The sequence below is a fragment of the Neophocaena asiaeorientalis genome, unplaced genomic scaffold (genome assembly GCF_003031525.2).
Source record: "Neophocaena asiaeorientalis asiaeorientalis breed wild unplaced genomic scaffold, Neophocaena_asiaeorientalis_V1.1 scaffold171, whole genome shotgun sequence".
Taxonomy (NCBI): domain Eukaryota; kingdom Metazoa; phylum Chordata; class Mammalia; order Artiodactyla; family Phocoenidae; genus Neophocaena; species Neophocaena asiaeorientalis.
In genome coordinates, this window is record NW_020174013.1 from 7,566,943 (window position 1) to 7,585,880 (window position 18,938).

The 18,938-nt window shown below is 38.1% G+C and overlaps 1 protein-coding gene across 4 annotated transcripts in view; it reads left to right on the forward strand.

Annotated features, from left to right (window-relative positions):
• Nucleotides 1-31: 31 nt before the first annotated feature.
• The window catches only part of PPM1B (protein phosphatase, Mg2+/Mn2+ dependent 1B), a 75,633-nt gene continuing 56,726 nt past the window's right edge, over nt 32-18,938 (forward strand). For all 4 annotated transcript variants that reach the window (XM_024753620.1, XM_024753622.1, XM_024753621.1 and 1 more), the window contains exon 1: nt 32-459. The gene's annotated coding sequence lies outside the window, so the exon portion shown is untranslated. The remainder of the gene's footprint in view (nt 460-18,938) is intronic.

Sequence of the window (18,938 nt, forward strand, 5' to 3'; positions counted from 1 at the left end):
CGAGGGGCGGGGGAGGACAGGGTGCGGGGAGGGGGGTTGCAGAAGGAGCGGAGCGGCTGCTGCTCAATGGCGGAAAAACCGCCGGTGTTCTGACCGCTTCGTCCCCCTAGCAGTTGCGGGGGAGTTTCCTGCCGGCGCGGCTGGAGTCTCTGTTTCTCAGGGTTCGGTGGCTGGAAGATGCTCCAGAGAGACGAGGCTGCGGCGGAGGAGGTGGCGGCGGCCGAATCGGCAACGGCGCTAGGGTGGAGAGAAGGCGGCAGCGGCGGCGGCGGCGGCGTGCGGGGCCCAACGGTGTAAACAGCCCCGGAGGCGGCGGAGGCGGTGGCCAAGACCCTGAGGGGGAAGCGGCGGCTGAGCCAGGGTCGCGCCTCCGTTGGAAGCCTGGGCTGAGTGCAGCAGAGGGGTTCTGCGGCGGGCGCGAGCGGACGCCTTAGACCTCGCCTCCCTCCCTCGCCCCAGGTAAGGCCGCTGGGCGCCCCGCCGCAGGGGGAACGGCTCGCGGGCACCGCCGAGGCCCCGGACCGTTTTCGGGGTGCCGCCGAGCTGCGGCCGGGACCTCTCCCCGCTTAATCCTCGCCTCTTTCCCTCGGCCGCGGAGCCCAGAGGAGCGGAACGCCGGGCCTGGCTCCTGGCTAGGCCCCTTCCCCAGCCGCCGCCTCCGCGCTCGGCCGAGGCTGGGAGAGGTTCGGGGCAGGGAATTTTAGTTTGCTCGAAAGCCTGGAAGTAAACTGCTTGTCCCTGTTCTCTGCGAGCATCTCTTTCAGCTGAAAGCACTGGGGCTACTCCAGGCCGTAACTCGTCCCTTCCTGGTGCATGCCTGTTTGAAAACACTACCTTTTCCCATTTGTTTCCTCATTAGCTTCTGCCTTCCATTTCACTTCCTCGTTAAATCTTCTTTCTCGCTCTTCTGTCTGCGCGTCTCACCACCTCCTTCCTCCTTAGCGACTTTATTTAAATCGTTTCTCTTTTTCTTCTCAGGAGACTCCGGTCTTCTCTTCCCTGTCTTCCGCAGCAGTCCTTTTCGGGTGTCATTCTTTTTACTAGTGAAGTTCTTAAATGAAACTGCTATCGTCAGTATCCCAAATCTACCAGAGGCCCATTAAGAATAGACTCACCAGCTTTAAGTGGCAGATCAGTTTCTGATTTCACCGAGCCTAACACCCTTTTTAAAAAATTGTATTATTAAATGTAGAGTGTGGAAATAGCCCTGAAGTTATTTTTAAAATGAAGGGCTCAGTGAGTGTTGGAAATAGTTATTTCATTTTTCAAGTTGCATGACCTCTAATGTCAGATTGAGCAGATCTAGAACATTTTTGCCCATCTTGTTTGGCAGAATGCTTCTTAAGCGTTTTGATAGCAGCTCACATTCATCACTATTCAAGTTGGCTTAAAAACAATTTGAAAACTTTAGAAAAAAGACATTATGAGAACAACTAGGAAGCTGTTTTGATGAAGTCACTGTTAAATACCTTTTAAAATAGGCTCCACATGTTTAATGTATCAAAATAAAGTTGGCGGGAGTCTTGTAAAAAGGATTATTTAGGAATTTGAGTAGTCTTAAGAGTTATGTAGCTATTTTGGGAAAAACATTCTTTTTCTGTTAACAAACGTTTACAACTCCTGTGATGTGAGAATTACCAAGGTTTACTGTGGGATTAACACAGGAACTCATTTTATTTGAGCTACTGCATGGATGTGGAAGTGGTAAATTGTTCAGGTTAGCGTAGATCAGTATGTTCTAGGAGATGCAGAAACATGTTATCAACACTGAATGTTAATAGACATTATTTCATTTACTTTCTCCGTTGTGCAATAGCAAAGTTCCTGTTGTTGGCCTGCTTTTAAATAGAGCATTTCTAAATAAATGGTGAGGCAAGTTCTAATTATTATAGTAGTCTTTTCCAAGTGTATAGCCTTTTAAAAAGATATAGTTGCAGTTTTACTATTAAAATGGTAATTTCTTTTTTAAAAAAAATTATTTATTTATTTTTGGCTGCGTTGGGTCTTTGTTGCTGCCCACAGGCTTTCTCTAGTTGTGGCGAGTGGGGCTACTCTTCGATGCGGTGCGGGGCTTCTCGTTGTGGAGCAGGGGCTCTAGGCACGTGGGCTTTAGTAGTTGTGGCTCGCGGGCTCAGTAGTTGTGGCTCGTGGGCTCTAGAGCTCAGGCTCAGTAGTTGTGGCACATGGGCTTAGTTGCTCCGCGGCATGTGGGATCCTCCCAGACCAGGGCTTGAACCCATGTCCCCTGCATTGGCAGGTGGATTTTTAACCACTGTGCCACCAGGGAAGCCCTGAAATGGTAATTTCTTAAAGGAATAATATTGTAGGCTTCTTGAATGGACAATGCGTTGTTTCAATAGAACTTTTATTTAGTATTTAGAACAGATTTTGTTAGTCAACAGATTTTCTTTCAGGGATAATCCTGATTTTTACTGTGCTTCTTCTCTCAGTGTCTTCTTTATCTTTTTTTTTTTTAAATGGTTGTTTGTGTTTTCTCCTCTTCATTTGTTTTTGCTCTCATAAAAAGTCTTACTACAGTTTCTGCAGTGTTTATGTTGCACTGTCAGCATGGAATAATATTTTTATTTGATCTTTCATACCCATTAGTTAAGATTTCCCCAGTTTCTTGGACATTACCCTTTGGATTTGTTCATGTTGTGATTATTCTGTGATGTGACCATCAGAGCTTTCAACACGTTTTCTTATACTGGGTGTGATTTCTATAAAGACTCCAGGAACAGGTGAAAGCCTTTTCAGTTTGCCTGATAGGTCAGTAAATATTAGCTTATGTTAGTAATTCACATGTAATTACCAAATCCCTTAAGATTACATCATTTGAAGGAATAATATAGTGTCTAAAATATCACAAGTTGACGAGGTCAGAAAAAGTGGCTGTTGTTGAAAGTTTATTTTCTTGTACATTTTTTTATGGAGTTTTTTGAATTAAAATGTGACGCTGATACACTATCTCTTGGCATTCGTGGAAGAGTAGAATTTGCCATTGTATTGTTTAGCGATTGTGGAGTTTCATTGAAAACTGGCTAAGCCAGTAGTGGAAAGATTGCAAACATGTCCTTGTAGATGGATTGGTAAACATTTATTGCACGTGATACTGGGAGTGAATGTTCCCCCCCATACTCAGTGGTGGTAGTTACATATAATATCTACATTATATGAATATTTGTATATTATATGTAATTATTTAAAAATATTTTTTGACATTATCTAGCATAGAAAGTAGATAAAATAGAACTCTACAGTAATCCTTCATAAGATATTAATAAGGTGAATAAAATTAACTTATTAAAATATACATGGCATTTTACTTTTTTGTGAAATATGCCTTTCACAGTTCACTGATTTTAAGCAAAAATTAGTAGGGAAACAACTGAAGTATCAGAGTTCTAGGAGTTAAAATTGTTTTAAGTTCCAAAATTCTAATAGGAAAATTTATTTAAGTAATAATTAGGTTAAAATTACAATGAGTGGTAAGAGAATTTTGGGGAATATGGATTTTTGATGATTTTTCACACTGTGTGGATTAGGAGGATTGAATAATTGGGGATATGAGTAAGATTCCTAGAAACTGAGAAAACTACAAAAGTGTAATCTGGATTACTACCCATCTCACTATCCTGTACTCAAACTGAACAGTGAAGGTAAAATAGTGTCGATTTGGGGAGTATTGATTTTTATAGTTTTTGCTTGACTGTCATAAAATTTATAAAGTAACAGAGCTTGTCATCAGCTTCTAGCAGCTGATCTAACAAGTACAGGTGAAGAAAAAGATACATGGAGGCTTCCCTGGTTGCGCAGTCGTTGAGAGTCCGCCTGCCGATGCAGGGGACACGGGTTCGTGCCCCGGTCCGGGAAGATCCCACATGCCGTGGAGCGGCTGGGCCCGTGAGCCATGGCCGCTGAGCCTGCGCATCCGGAGCCTGTGCTCTGCAACGGGAGAGGCCACAGCAGTGGGAGGCCCGCGTACCGCAAAAAAAAAAAAAAGATACATGGGGTTCATAATCTGTTTTTTATTCTTGTCTTTGTTGGTGATACTTCTTTACATCAAAACATTGATTTAAAATAAAATAACTTTTGATCTTTCCAACTAATTTAAGTATGCTTATATCTCCAATTAGCCATTTTTGAATCTTTTTTTCAAATGAAACATTTCTAAGGTGATTTAACCTCCTTGTTTAGATTTGACTTGAGTTACACTTTTCAGCATTCTGTCTCTCTGGTTTGTCCCCAGACCAGACCACCACCATTTAGACTAACTTGAGTGATTTGATTAGGTAGTTGAATCAGTGTTATAAAAATAAGTCTTCACTGAATTCTTGATAAAGGTATAAAGCTTTCCAAAAGTGTAGTCTATCTACTGTAGTTTCATTTCTCAGACGTTATGAAGATTTTGAGATTTAGTTTTTAGTATCATCTAGCAACCTAGGAAACAGATACCATGTGGTAGCTCATACCTTTTTTTTTTTAAGTTTTCAAGTGTTTTATTTCTCCTCTTAAGTTTAATGTTAATGACAGACATAAACATTTTGCTCTGAATTATGGTAAGCCATGACACAGAATTTCTCAAGTAAATTTTTTTCTGTTTTACTACAGCTAACTTCTGACCACATCTACAATATCTTAACATGATACCCTTCGTAATAACTTATTGAAGAACCCAGTAGTTTAACAATCAATTGTAGTATTTTAACTTGTTCATATATTTAGACATTTAACATGATTTGTAACATTTAAAGCATAGTTTGCCAATTTCATGCTTTTATGACTTAAGTAGTTTAATGGTAACTTGCTAAAAATGGATTCATAGTTTTCTTTTGGAGTATGTTAAAATATCAAGATTATATTTATTGGCTTTAAATGGATTTATTTCTTGAAAATTAAAGATCTTAAAGTTAAGAAACATAATGGTAGTTGGAAAACTTGTTTTGCATCCTTTTGAATAAAAGAAGATCTACTAAAACATGGTCTGAAGTTTAGATGAGAGAGAAACATTGCAAGACTTGTATTTAATATTAAGGAACTTGTTTTACTTTTAGAGATGGGACCAATTACTGGTAGTAATATAGGAAGGGTAAGACCCGTGTCTGGTATTGCTGGTGCTTTTTGTCTGTGTAGAATGATCTCCACTTCAAAATAGGCTGTGAATGAAAAGTGCATTTGTATGAAAGAAACATGAAAAACCTTCTCTTTCATGGAAAACTGTTGTCAAATGTGGTTATGTTATTAGGTATAATCAAGTTTGTTATATAAGAAAAAAGCCAAGTGTACAGATTTTGTTTGATAGGTAGTACATACCTGAGAAGTAGGTTTGATAAATTTGTGAAGTTCTGAAGGATTTCAAAGAACTTTTAAAAGCTTGAGGGTAATGTCACTGATTCTTAAGTATAATTGCGTTTTCTTGGTGTAGGTATGTATAAGTGCACTCCTAACCTTGAAAAGGGATGGTTAAGTTAATAGATGTTCTTATGAATAGGAGAATCTAGGAGTGTCCATATTACTCATGGGTGCTTAAGCTATTTTGGCAAAGAGTTTTTCTTTTTCCCTTTTCTGATTAAAGCAATCAACTCTGAGTTAAGGAACTGGTGCTATCTATTGAACACAGGTGGCCCTTCCTAGTCTCTTACAAAGAGCAAATAATTAAACTCAAAGCAACTCTAAATGATAGAATGTGTGGGAGATCAAGTTTAGATATGAGAGGCTTCTTGTTACTTTTACTTCTCTAGATACCAACCCAATGAGAAGTAAAAAATTCAGTAGAGCTTAATAGTATTTAGTCTGTGGGCTACCCTCCTCTTACCCCCCAAATATTCTTGAATTCACTGAGTGCCTTCTAATATGCAAGGTTCCATTCCAGGCAGGAGGCCCAACAAAATCCCTGCCCTCGGAGATCTTCTGTTCCGATAACAAACTCTTCCTTAATTTACATTACAACTCTGCTTCCTTTGTGGATGATTTAATTATGAGTGGGATTTGGCATGTATGGTGTTTTCTACACTTTGCTGAGAAGCTATGATTAGAGCTTTACTATTTTTGACGAGAGAGGGAAGAAGAGTTTTTCTGTAACTGGACAAAAACTGGAATATGAAAAGAGGAAGTAGAAAGGGGGAAATATTGTTGTACCTAAGATTAAAACGTGAGCCAAAGACAAAAAAAGAAATCCCTACATTAGATTAGGCATGAGGGAAGCTGGGGGAAACACCATGTACTGTCCAACTTTGGATAGAGGGGTTCTTGGACAGGAGAATGGGAGAAAAGATGGGAAAATGGGAGGAGGGTAAACAGGACTTTTAACAAGTCTGGTTTAAATAACTTGGGATGTACCTATAAAATATATGTTATTATTTGTGTTTAGAAAAGACCCTGTTGTTTCTCTTTTGCAAATATAGCTGAAAGGTTAATGGTTGGCCAATAGTGTCTGAAATACTGTCACTGATTTGTGACTGCTGTTCTGTCTTTAGTTATAAGACCATTCTCTTGAAGATAGCTGATGGAGTCAATCTGTCTCTTAGGTTTATTGTGTTCATATTGATCTGTATATAGCCACTGCTTCCCTTAATTCCGTAGTTGTGGTATATTACTTGAAGTTGTGTCTTTGTCTTCCTGCATTGTAAGTTTCTGCATGAGGGTGTCCTCTTGCACTTAGTGATGAAGTAGGTGCTTAGTTTTCTAATTCTGTTCTTTAACTTTACTAGTGATGATCCAGTTTGGTAAAGATGGCTCTTCTTGAGTTTACACAAACATTGCACACTTTTAAGATAAGCATGAGAGATCTTTGATGTTTGTTTTTGTTTTAATGCATAATGGTCTTTTGCTTTCATTAGTGAGTCATTGAGTTAGAGTTTCGTGTGATCTTGCTTGCTGCAGTGAATTGAGATTGATTTTTTTTATTTTAAAGCAAATCAACTTTGTTTATTTCAGTGCCCCAATATAAAAATGAACACTAGTTCCATTCATGACCTAAGATACCTCCTTTATAGCACTCAGATAAGCCGTCAAATTTCTAGTTTCACTTTTAATGTGTTTATCACTTTTATCAAAACTGATGTGCAAAAGAACTTGTACTTTTGAATATATTAAATTTAGTACTGTAATTCAGACCAGGTTCATGAAGCTGTTCAACATTTGGACATCTTTGAGTGCCTGTATTTTAGATGGAAAAACAAACCAAAAACAACCTTACTTGATTTCTTAAATTATCTCTTATAATTGGGTTTGTTTATATGATTCAGAATTTAATTAAAGCTTTGGTGGTTCTAGGTCCTAAATGTAAGGAAACTGAGTTCAACTTCTTTATGTTCAGCTCTTCTGGAGTGTTTTGAATCAAAATGTGAAAGTGAAATGGTAACTTTTAGCTCAGTACATAATAGAGTTAAGTTATACTTTCATTTTGTTTTTGTTTTATAAAATCTAACTCTAGTTCATAAGGGAAGTAGAGGCTTATAAGGATTAAGTGATGATTTAGAATGTTATTGCTCTTATCTTACATCTTGAGTCTTTTTCTCAGAGATAGGTTTGTATTTTAGTTCAGGTTATTTGCTGTTGTACTTTTGATTTGTGTTGCTTTTTCTGCCTCTGTCTTTGCTTACTTGATTTTTATTTAAGTACAGGGTGGCTACCAGGTCTGGAAACACAGATGCATACACAATAAATGGTTTATTGATGTTATAGAATATGTTAAAATAATATTTATGTTTTCAGACTTTATGACCATCCTACAAAGTGGAATTCATGTAGGTGGGTCTTTTGTTTTGGTTCGGATATATATTACATGGCTAAGTTATGGAGTCAGGTATAAGGTATATTTTGAATATAAAGGAGTAGAAATGCATAGTTAATTATAGAGAGCTGTCTGGAATAACACTGACCCTGGGTTTTAAGAGGACTGAAAGTGATCTAACAAGGTAAAAATAAGTGTGATGGTTAACTGGTTGTGTGATATTTTGTCTAACAAAGTTTGGGAGATGCTAGATAGCAGTAGCTTCAGGATTATACTTGAACGATGGTCAGAGGTGCTGGCCAAACAGTGATGACATTAAAAGAGTATGTTTTTAGGCCTTAAATCTGTTATTTGTAATTCTTCTTAGTCACCTAAGAATGAAAACTGGTCTACATCCACAGACCTAAGTGAGAATTACTGTTTCACAAATGTGCATGAGGCGTCTTTTCCAAAGATTTAGATACATATTTCTGAATCTTTGCTACTCTATGCTTTTAGGTAATGCCGTAGGATGCTTGGCACTGTTTTGTTGCGTATGTTTGTATGTGTATATTAAGTGTAAGAAAGCTTTGTACTAGGAGTGGGTTATGTTTTTGGAAAAAGTTCCAAAAGGAGGAAGGTGATTGGAAGCATAGACTCTAAAGTCAGACCACCTGGATTTGAATCCCTCTTCCACCACTCTGTAGATGCGTAATTTAAAGCAAGTTACTTAATGTTTCTAAGCCTCAGTGTTCTTGTTTGTTAAGTGAGGATATTTCATAAAATTGTTGGGTTGGGGTATTCCAGGTAGTCATTACCATAGAGCCTTGGAACATTTGAGTGCTTTCTCTTATTGCTATACTAAATGATATATGGTAAACCAGGAGGCAGAAGACCCTGTTTGAGGTTCCCACTGAACCTTTTAATGATCCTGTGATTTTGTGAGTTACTTATTCTTTCTCCAATTTAGTGGCTTTAATCTGTAATGTAATATTTTTGCACTAAGGCAGAGGGCTGGACCATCTGATGTCTTGAGGTCCTTTTGACTCTTCAGTTAAGAGTTCTGGGCTTCCCTGGTGGCGCAGTGGTTGAGAGTCCGCCTGCCGATGCAGGGCACATGTGTTCGTGCCCTGGTCCGGGAAGATCCCACATGCCGCGGAGCGGCTAGGCCCGTGAGCCATGGCCGCTGAGCCTGCGCGTCCGGAGCCTGTGCTCCGCAGCGGGAGAGACCACAACAGTGAGAGGCCCGCGTACCGCAAAAAAAAAAAAAAAAAAAAAAAGAGTTCTGTTTTAAGATTGTCATTTTCTACCAAAGTGTAAGCAACATAGGGACAACAACTGTGTTAGTTTTGTGTGCAGATTTATCCATGTATCTATATTATATTCTATAAATAGTTGCTGAATAAATTTTCCCATAAAAACCGTATCTTTCAGGGGGAGGAGAATAGAGAGTAAGAAGAGGGGAGGGAGGTTTGCATTCCTTCTCAAAGACTTGATGCTTAACGTGTTAAAGGTATGAACACAAATTTCCTGCTATTCAATTTTTATTTAGTAAGTAAATATTGTCTGCTAGTGTTAGATACTTTGGGGGACAAAGATTATCTGAGTCTGCCATGTGTGGTATGAGGAAAGGAGTAAACGTGTATATGAATTATTATACAAAGTGAAAAGTAAAAATGCTATAAAGGAATTATAAGTATGTTTTATATTTTAAGAATCTTTATAAAATGTATAAAAGTCAAATGGCAGTATAATTAGATTGTCTTACCTTATAATTGCCTTGTTCTCACTTTTAGAAATCAGATGCTTAAAAGGAAAAACATCAGGGTTGTGAACTTTAGGAAAGTTTAGGACCTTGAGAGCTTTTAGGGAAACTTAAGACTAATATTTGTGGAGGAGATTGATGAAAAAAATTTAATAAGTATATAATCTCATTGCATTCTGGCGTTTTTATTATGAAAATTTTTAATCCTATGGAATATTGTAACAGTACATTGAGTTCGTATATGCCACCACCTAAATTCGATGGTATTTTATATTTTTGCCCTATTTGCTTCATCCATAATCTTGCCGAACCATTTAAAAATAAATTATAGACATCATGTCACTTCACCCCTAAATACTTAAGTATGAATCTCCAAAAAATGACATTTTCCTCAATACTTAAAATATTTTTATCGTACGTAACACAATTATCTAATCCCCAGAAGTCATGTAATCCCCAATCCAGATGTATATAGTTTTTTCCCCTCCATACCAAGGTCCAGTGAGGATCTTGTATTACATTGCATTTGCTGTTGTGTCTCAATTCACTTTTAAATTTAAACACCAGTTTTAAAAAATGACTTTCTCAAGAGACCTATTATTTTGTAAAATGTCCTGTATTCAGAATTTGTCTGATGGTTTTTTTTAAACTTGTTTAAAACTTAACTAAAGACTGCGTTGAATTCAGGTTAAACATTTGGCCGGGATACTTCATAGGTGATGCTGCTTCGTATTACATCACATCAGGAGGTACAAAATGATTGCGTCGCACTATTCGTGGTACTAAGTTTGATTGCTGGGTTAACGTGGTGATTGCTAGATGTCTCCATGGACAAGAAACATTTTCTCTTTTATGATTACCGGGTAATTCATGGCATACTTTGTTACTATAGAAATCCATTTCTCCTTCAGACTTTGACTTAATGGATTTATTGATTTTTAAAAAAAAATTTTTTTTAATTTTATTTTTTGGCTGTGTTGGGTCTTGTTGCTGCGCGTGGGCTTTCTCTAGTTGTGGCGAGTGGGGGCTACTCTTCATTGCGATGGCTTCTCTTGTTGTGGAGCACAGGCTCCAGGCACGCAGGCTTCAGTAGTTGTGGCACGCGGGCTCAGTAGTTGTGGTGCACAGGCTTAGTTGCTCTGTGGCATGTGGGATTTTCCCGGACCAGGGCTTGAACCTGTGTCCCCTGCATTGGCAGGCGGATCCTTAACCACTGCGCCACCAGGGAAGCCCTTGATTTCTTTTTTAAAGACGGATCTTGACAGGGGTTATCAAACCGTAGCTCACTGGCCAAATTTGGTCTGCTGCCTGTTTTTGTAAATAAAGTTTTATTGGAACACAGCCATACTCATTTGTTTGCATACTGTCTGGCTGCTTTCCCACTACTATGGCAGGATTGAGTAGCTGTGACAGAAACCATATGGCCCTGCAAAGCCCCGAATATTTACTATTTGGTTATTTAAAGAATAAGTTTGCTGACCCCTGATTTGTATTCTTCTGTTTTTCTCATTATGTTGATAGTAGTGGTATAAAATTGGTGTTTATATAATTGGTGTTTAATTGTTGCCTCTCCTGCATCCTGATGTTATTCAAGGTATAAAGGTTGCTTTTCGCATGATTAAAATTGTGAAGTTTTTGCTTATGTCCCCCAAACCATAAAGTATACCCAGTTATAGTGCTATACATGGTATACAAAATCATATGTTAAAAACAAATATTTCAGGCATAAAAAGAATAAAGATCATAAAGTACCCACTACTGACTTATTTTAGGGTATGGAACACTATCGGTATAGCTGAAGCCCTTCTGTAATCTTCCTGGATACCATCGTTTCTTTCCCACTGTCTTGAATTTTGTGCCTACCCTCACATATACAATCTCCATGTGTGTATCTGTGTGTAAATAGCGTATAGGACTGTTTTAAGATAGTTTATAGTTGCTGAGCATGATTGTATATGGAATTTTTAAAATACAATTAGCTTTTTTTACTCAACATTTCTGCAGAGTTTTTCCTTGTTGATCTATTCCTCTTTTTAAATAGTATTGCATAGTATCCCATTGTGTGATTATAACACAGTTTGTCTAGTGTTTTTGGATGAACATTTGGATTATTTTTGTATTTATATACAATCGTGCTGAAACATAATTTACATCTTTTTGTATATATGTGTGAGAGTTTCTCTAGAGCACAAAGTTAGGAGTATAACTGCTGAACTGTAGGTTATTCTTATCCTACAACCCACCTAAATATTTTGAAATTCTCTCCAAAGTGGCTGTACCAGTTTATACTCTGACCAGTGGTATATAAAAGTGCCTGTTGCTCTATATCAATATCAGTGCTGTCCTATATAAATATAATGTTGGTCATACATGTAACTTAAAATTTTCTTGTAGTTACATTAACAAAAAAGGTGAAGTTAATGTTAGTGATGTATTTAGTATATCAAAAATGTCATTTTGGTATGTAAACAATAGCAGTGAGATTTTTGCATTCTCTTTTTTCTATTAAATCTTCAAAATATGGCATGTATTTTATGTTTAACAGCAAGTCTCAATTTGCATTAGCCACATTTCAGATTCTTACTAGTCACAAGTGGCTAGTAGCTACTGTATCAGACAGCACAGCTTTATATCCTTGTCTCCATTTGGTACTGAGAATCTTTTCCCCCCCTCAATGTAATGAGAGAGAAATGATGTTTCATTGTGACCTTAATTTTGCATTTTCCTATTACTGTGAGGATGAACATTCTCATATGTTTATTGGCCATTTGAATTTCCCGTTTTGTGTATTTGCTATTATCATTTCCCCTATTTTCTATTTTCTTGTTTGTTTTTTTCTTTTTTTTAAATTTTATTTGTTTATTTTTGGCTGTGTCAGGGCACGCGGGTTCTTCATTGAAGCAGGCGGGATTGTTCGTTGCGGGCGTGCGGGTTTTCTCTTCTCTAGTGGTGGTGCGCAGCCTCCAGGGCATGTGGGCTCTGGAGCTGAGGCACCGCGTGGGCTTAGTTGCCCCGCGGCATGTGGGATCTTGGCATGTGGGATCTTAGTTTGCTTACCAGTGATAGAACCGGTGTCCCCTGCATTGTAAGGCGGATTCTTTACCACTGGACCACCAGGGAAGTCCCGTTTTTTTCTTAATGACAAAATCTTACAGGCATAGATATGGATTTACTTTGCCATTAGAATGCTGGTGTTTTTGTTAATCGTGTTTAAGAGTTTTTACGGATTAATTAGACAGTATCTCTATAAAATGACACATTAAACATTTTAACCTAAAGCCAGTTTTAAAATGACTCCAGAAGTATTTGGATTGAAGTGAATGCTTGGAAGAATAATGCTTGAATGGTTATATGAGGGAGAGAAGGGGGACACAGTGATTGCTTTATACTTAACAATCCTTTGTGTATATTTGTTTTCCTTCCCTTTGCTCGGGGCTTAGTCTTGCTGCTTCTTTCCTTAACTCTAATCTCAAGGACCCTTAGGAAGAGCTAGGGGTGGATTCTGGCCTAGAGCCAAAGATGCTTTCAAAAAGGGCTGTAGGGCTCCACTGAGGTAGGGAGTTGGGGATGCTTTATGCTGCATCTGGAAACAAACCAGGTGACAAATTCATTAGTGTGTCCTCTGTCTGCAGTTAAGTGGATATAGTTGTCTGGGTGCTTTAAATGTGAAACGCAAAAAGTAAAATTCCTGGAAATCCAGAACTGCCTGTACTTAATAAATGTTACAGTGGATGATAGGGGTTAATCAGTCTTCCAATATAATATTTTTGTGAATGTTGGAATGGCTGACAGGATATCTTTTCTTGAAGAAGTATTTTTTAACTTACTGTGTATTTTACTCAATACTCGCTAGGTGCCAAGGTCACAGATTAGGATGTGAGGGAATAAGGAAGGTGAAAATGTTGAAAGGAATATGAATGATTGTATAGGAATGGTGAGAGGGTGGGGTGAAAGGTTGAAGAAGGCATCAAGGAGGAGATGTTATTTCATAGGCGTGTTGAATGATTTGGTTAGCTTAAAGAGATAGGGCAAATTGTGAGGTGGGAGTAAGCATGATGTACGTGGCCTGTGTAAGTCCTCGGCTGGGCAGGTTAGAGAAGAAGGTTCCAGACTGGATATTTTGTACTCAGTTTTAGTTGGGGAGTGGGAAGCAGCTTTATCTTTTGGGAACAGGTAAGGTATGTTTTAGGGAAATCAAGTTGGTGGTAATCTGTAAGGTGGATTGAAGGAAAGGGAGATTGAAGTCAGGGAGACCAATTAGGAGGCTGTTAGATAATCCAGAGAATAGGTCATAAGGCTCAAGATTATGAAGGACAAGTGAGGTACTTAAATGGAACATGTGTTGGGACATGGTGTGTAGTGACTGGATTTATATAAAAGATTTATGGTTTCTAGTCCAAGTTACTAAAAGAGAGATTACGAATGGGTAGATTAACAGGTAGTTAATACAAATAGTAGTTAGATTGGGATATGAAGGTGGTTTGGGAACAGAGATGAAGATTTTGGTTATGTTATGTTTGAAGAGCTGTGTACAGCTGTGTACAGCAGCCAAGCTTAATGATTAAAATCTAGACTAAAATTCATCCGAGAAGTCTAGAAGTGATGGTTGAAGCAATGAGATTGGATCAGAGGGCAGATACTATGTTTTGGGTTGAAGGCTAAATACTGTTTTGGGGGGCCCACTTCCCTCTTGAATTTAGGAGGCTGAAGGAAAAAGTATGAACATGAATGATTGTGAGTGTTTTGAATTTGAGTGTTTTGAAAGTCAGCAGAAGTGTCAAGAGTTTCAGGAAGGGAGGAATTATCAGTAGTGTGAAGTGCCACAAAGTACCTTGTCTTGAGAAGCCTCCTTTTTAGGACCAGACTGATATATGAGCTAATTTTATTGAGCAGGAGCCAATTCTACCAAGCAAAGCATCAGTGTTTGAGTTGTTTTGCCAGGAATATTGGGGATTTTTGTACTGATATGGTTATATATTATTTTTTTTCTTATAAATTTATTTACTTTATTATTTTTGGCTGCGTTGGGTCTTTGTTGCTGCGTGCGGACTTTCTCTAGTTGCGGCGAGCAGAGGCTACTCTTCGTTGCGGTGCGCAGGCTTCTCATTGCAGTGGCTTCTCTTGTTGCGGAGCATGGGCTCTAGGCACGCGGGCTCAGTAGTTGTGGTATCTGGGCTTTAGAGCTCAGGCTCAGTAGCTGTGGCACGTGGGCTTAGTTGGTCTGCGGCATGTGGGATCTTCCTGGACCAGAGCTCGAACCCGTGTCGCCTGCATTGGCAGGAGGATTCTTAACCACTGCGTCACCAGGGAAGCCCTGATAATGGTTGTATATTATATCTTGAGAAAATATTCTCTGTATGAAACATTCTAGATAAGTTGTTCATACTGTGACCATGTTCCAGGGTAAAGTAAATTCACTTTGGTGAATATTAGGATTATGATTGTACTTTAGAGTCATGTTCTGTTCCACTTCACTAACTTCTTATAAACATCGCACTAAAATGATTAGATAATCAAACCTGCAAATAAAATTTTCGCCAAAAGCTTCATGAAACCTTTGCTCTCTGATTTCTTTGCTTTTTTTTTTTTTTTTTTTTTTTTTTTTTTTTTTTTAATCTGGGGTCAAGATAGTAAGACCCAGAGAGGCAGAGGCAAGTGCTTCCTCATCTATTCATTAATATTCATTGAGCATACGTTATAAGCCATACGCTATTCTAGAAGTTGGGGATATAGCCACACAAAAGACCATTGAAATCCTACCCTCATGGAGTTTATATTCCAAGAGAAATGGACAAAGTAATCTGGAGTCATTTATTTAGGATGGAGAAGAGGACAAAGAACAACCAGAAGTAAAATCATGTAGCCCTGAGCTTATTTTTTGTCATTGCTAATTGAAAAACTATTGGGATTAGGAAGAGCAGTTATTTTATTCATGAGCTGCTTTGCTGAAGTTAAGAAAGGTCATTTCTGTCAATATGTATGAAGTCAGTCTTATAGTAAAATGAACAAGCATACAATCATGACAAAGTCCAAGCTACCTTTAGCCCTTGTTTCATCATCCAGGTAGTCAAATACAGGTAGGACATGAACCCCCTCTGATTTCAGCAGCTTGAGCTGAAAAGGACAGTGTTAGGGTCAAGGGAGAAAATGCTTTAACCTTATAATATCAAGCTTTTAATGGACACATGCAGGTAGCTGGTGATGTGTTCTTTATACCAGCCTAAACTACTTTCTTTGGGCTTTCCTCAGCCTTCTTCCAAATCTGTGAGGGCCCGAAATTTTCAAGAGCCATGGAAGCAATAAAAAGGAACAAGCTAATGATAAACACAACATGGATGGATCTCTGAAACATTATGCTAAGTGAAAAAAGCCAGACACAAAGGAGTACATACTGTATGATTCTGTGTACATGAAATTTTAGAAAAGGCAAAACTACTCTGACAGCAGATGAGTGTTTGCCTAAGTCTAGAGGTGATGGGGAGATTATCCTCAAAGGGGCACAGAGGAACTTTTTGGAGTGATAGAAATGTTCTGTATATTGTGGTGGTGGTGGTTACACAAGTGTATGCGTTTGTCATAGCTCATCAAATTGTATATGTAAAATGGGTACATTTTATCATACGTAAAACAACAGCAGCCGGGGTCTTCAGCAACAAGGACAAGTTGGGCAGCAGAATGGAACTTTATGGATTGGACTCTAATCCGAGGTTTTCGTAGTGAAGTGACCTGTTTTTTGACAGTAAAGCTATCTAACACTGGTGTTACCTCTTCATGTGTCCTAATAGGGAGTTATACATATGAGAAGGTAATTCAGACAAATGCAGTGGTTTTACTATGTTGGGAATATAAGTAAACATGTATATATATAAAATCAACTAAAATGGTCTGATAATATCTAGTTTATTAAAAACTTTTTTCTGGTTTGCTGGTTTCAGAAGTCATTGAAAGGATTTCAGAAATGAAAAAAGCTTTTAAAGAATATTTAGTATAGTTTTGCCTAGTTGGAAAAACTTGAGAGTTCAATACATTATCCATGGGACCGTCATTCTCTTAAACATCAGATATTTTCTAATGTCAGTTTATATATGAATAGTTGATCTGGGACTTTCTTTTTTTTTTTGCTATTTGAACATATCTGATTTTTATGTATTATGTTGCTTATGATAGACTAAGGTATGATTTGTGGATTATAATGATAGTAATAGGTAATACTTGTAAAGCACTTTATGCCGGACACTGACCTATGCGGTTAACCTGCACTGTCTTTTTCAGTTACTACAACTGCTCTGTGATATAGATGCTTTTATTACTCCTGTCTCTTAGATGAATACATCGTGGCTTTGAGGAAATTAAATAATTAGGTCAGGGTGACACAGTAAGTGGTTGAGCTGGCATTTGAATTCAAGTTTACTTCGTTTTAACGCCCATACCTTTTTGTTTTTATTTTTTTTAATGTAAAAAAGAAGTCTTGAGGGGGGAGTGGTAATTTAAAAGAGAGGGCATGACTTGGGGTTTCTGCAGATCCTGTGACTCATAATAAGTGTACCTTTGATACCAAAGAATCTGACATTTCTAGCTTTTGATACCTCATGATGGCAGGCAGTGCTTCATGGATCTGGTCATGATGGCCGTTGGGAATGAGGTTTCTGTCATTCCTAAGGTCTTTCGTGCAACATTCTGGCTCTGTGCCTTCAGGAGACCCTTTCTCCTCTTTCGCTTCCTCATCCTCACGTGCTTATGTCATTGTCTCAAATCAGGTTCCCCTGGAAGGCCTCATGGGAACAATATTTCCTGAGTTCTTGCATGTTCATAAGAGTTTGTTTATGCTCTTGTACTTGAAAATCAGTTTTGCTGTATGTAAAATCCATGAGAAACATTTCTTTCTTTGCATATCTTAAAGTATCATTGTTTTCTGGCATAGAGCATTGCTGTCAGTTTGATGAAAATCTGACAAAGCCTGAATGCATATTCTTCACAGTTCAGATGTGCATGTAGTCTAATTTTTAGAGTACACTGTACATATCCAAGCAGTGATATGTTTTTGTTTTCTCATTAAATTGGCAGCTAAAACGAAATGCCACTGTCAACAAAGCTGTTTCCATTTTATGACCTACTTTTTCCTTACTGAAGGACTATGGGAGGGATTAAGAACTGGTACTGTTACCCCAAATTTGAAATTTTTAGCTATGGTTTTGAGTTAGAACAAGAAATCTAAGTTATTCTCGTATATGGTGAACTTCACTTATAAATTCATTTCACAAAATCTGACTTACTGAGTTGTTTTCATAATCTAATCTAGAGCTTTAGTTTCCAAATTTGGGGAGATTCTTAAAACTATGCAGCATATTTTCATCAGTAACATCTCTTTATTACTGGAGCTGGGTGTAGTCAATGCCTAGTTACCCAACTATAATGAAAACTGTTAAAACTATCAATTTAACAATTATTCAGACCCTTTTGAACTTTCCATATCTACTATTATTTCAAAAATCTTAAACAAATGCCACTCATATAAGAATTCACCAGAGTTGATTTGGAGGCAGAGAGAACTTTTGATTTAATTCTGAAAGCATTAAGAATTGGAAGGAAGGATGAGAGCCAAATGTTGTGTTTAGTGAGAGGGAAAAGTATTCTTCCTTAGCTGCTTATTCAGAGACTAGTGTTTAGGATTTGATGCAGATATTTGTGAAAGAATATGTTCTTTAAGGCTCTGGATTGGTATTAATACTGTGTGACTCACAAGTCCCAAGCAATAAGCTTTGTGGGGTTTTTTTATTTTTATTTTTTTAACATCTTTATTGGAGTATAATTGCGTTACAATGGTGTGTTAGTTTCTGCTTTATAACAAAGTGAATCAGCTATACATATCTATCTATCTATCTATAGCTATACAGATATATCCCCATATCCCCTCCCTCTTGCGTCTCCCTCCCACCCTCCCTATCCCACCCCTCTAGGTGGTCACAAAACACCGAGCTCATCTCCCTGTGCTATGCGGCTGCTTCCCACTAGCTATCTATTTTACATTTGGTAGTATATATAAGTCCATGCCACTAGCAGTACAAGAGGGTTCCCTTTTCTCCACACTCTCCAGCATTTATTGTTTGTAGATTTTTTGATGATGTCCATTCTGACTGGTGTGAGGTGATAACCTCCTTGTAGTTTTGATTTGCATTTCTCTAATAATTAGTGATGTTGAGCATCTGCTCCGTATTTCTTTCTCAAGATTGCTTTGGCTATTCGGGGTCTTTTGTGTTTCAATACAAATTGAATATACAATTCAATACAATTCAATACAAATTGTGCCATTTTTTGTTCTAGTTCTGTGAATAACGCCATTGGTAGTTTGATAAGGATTGTGTTGAATCTGTGGATTGCTTTGGGTAGTATAGTCATTTTCACAGTGTTGATTCTTGCAATCCAAGAACATGGTATATCTCTCCATCTGTTTGCATCATC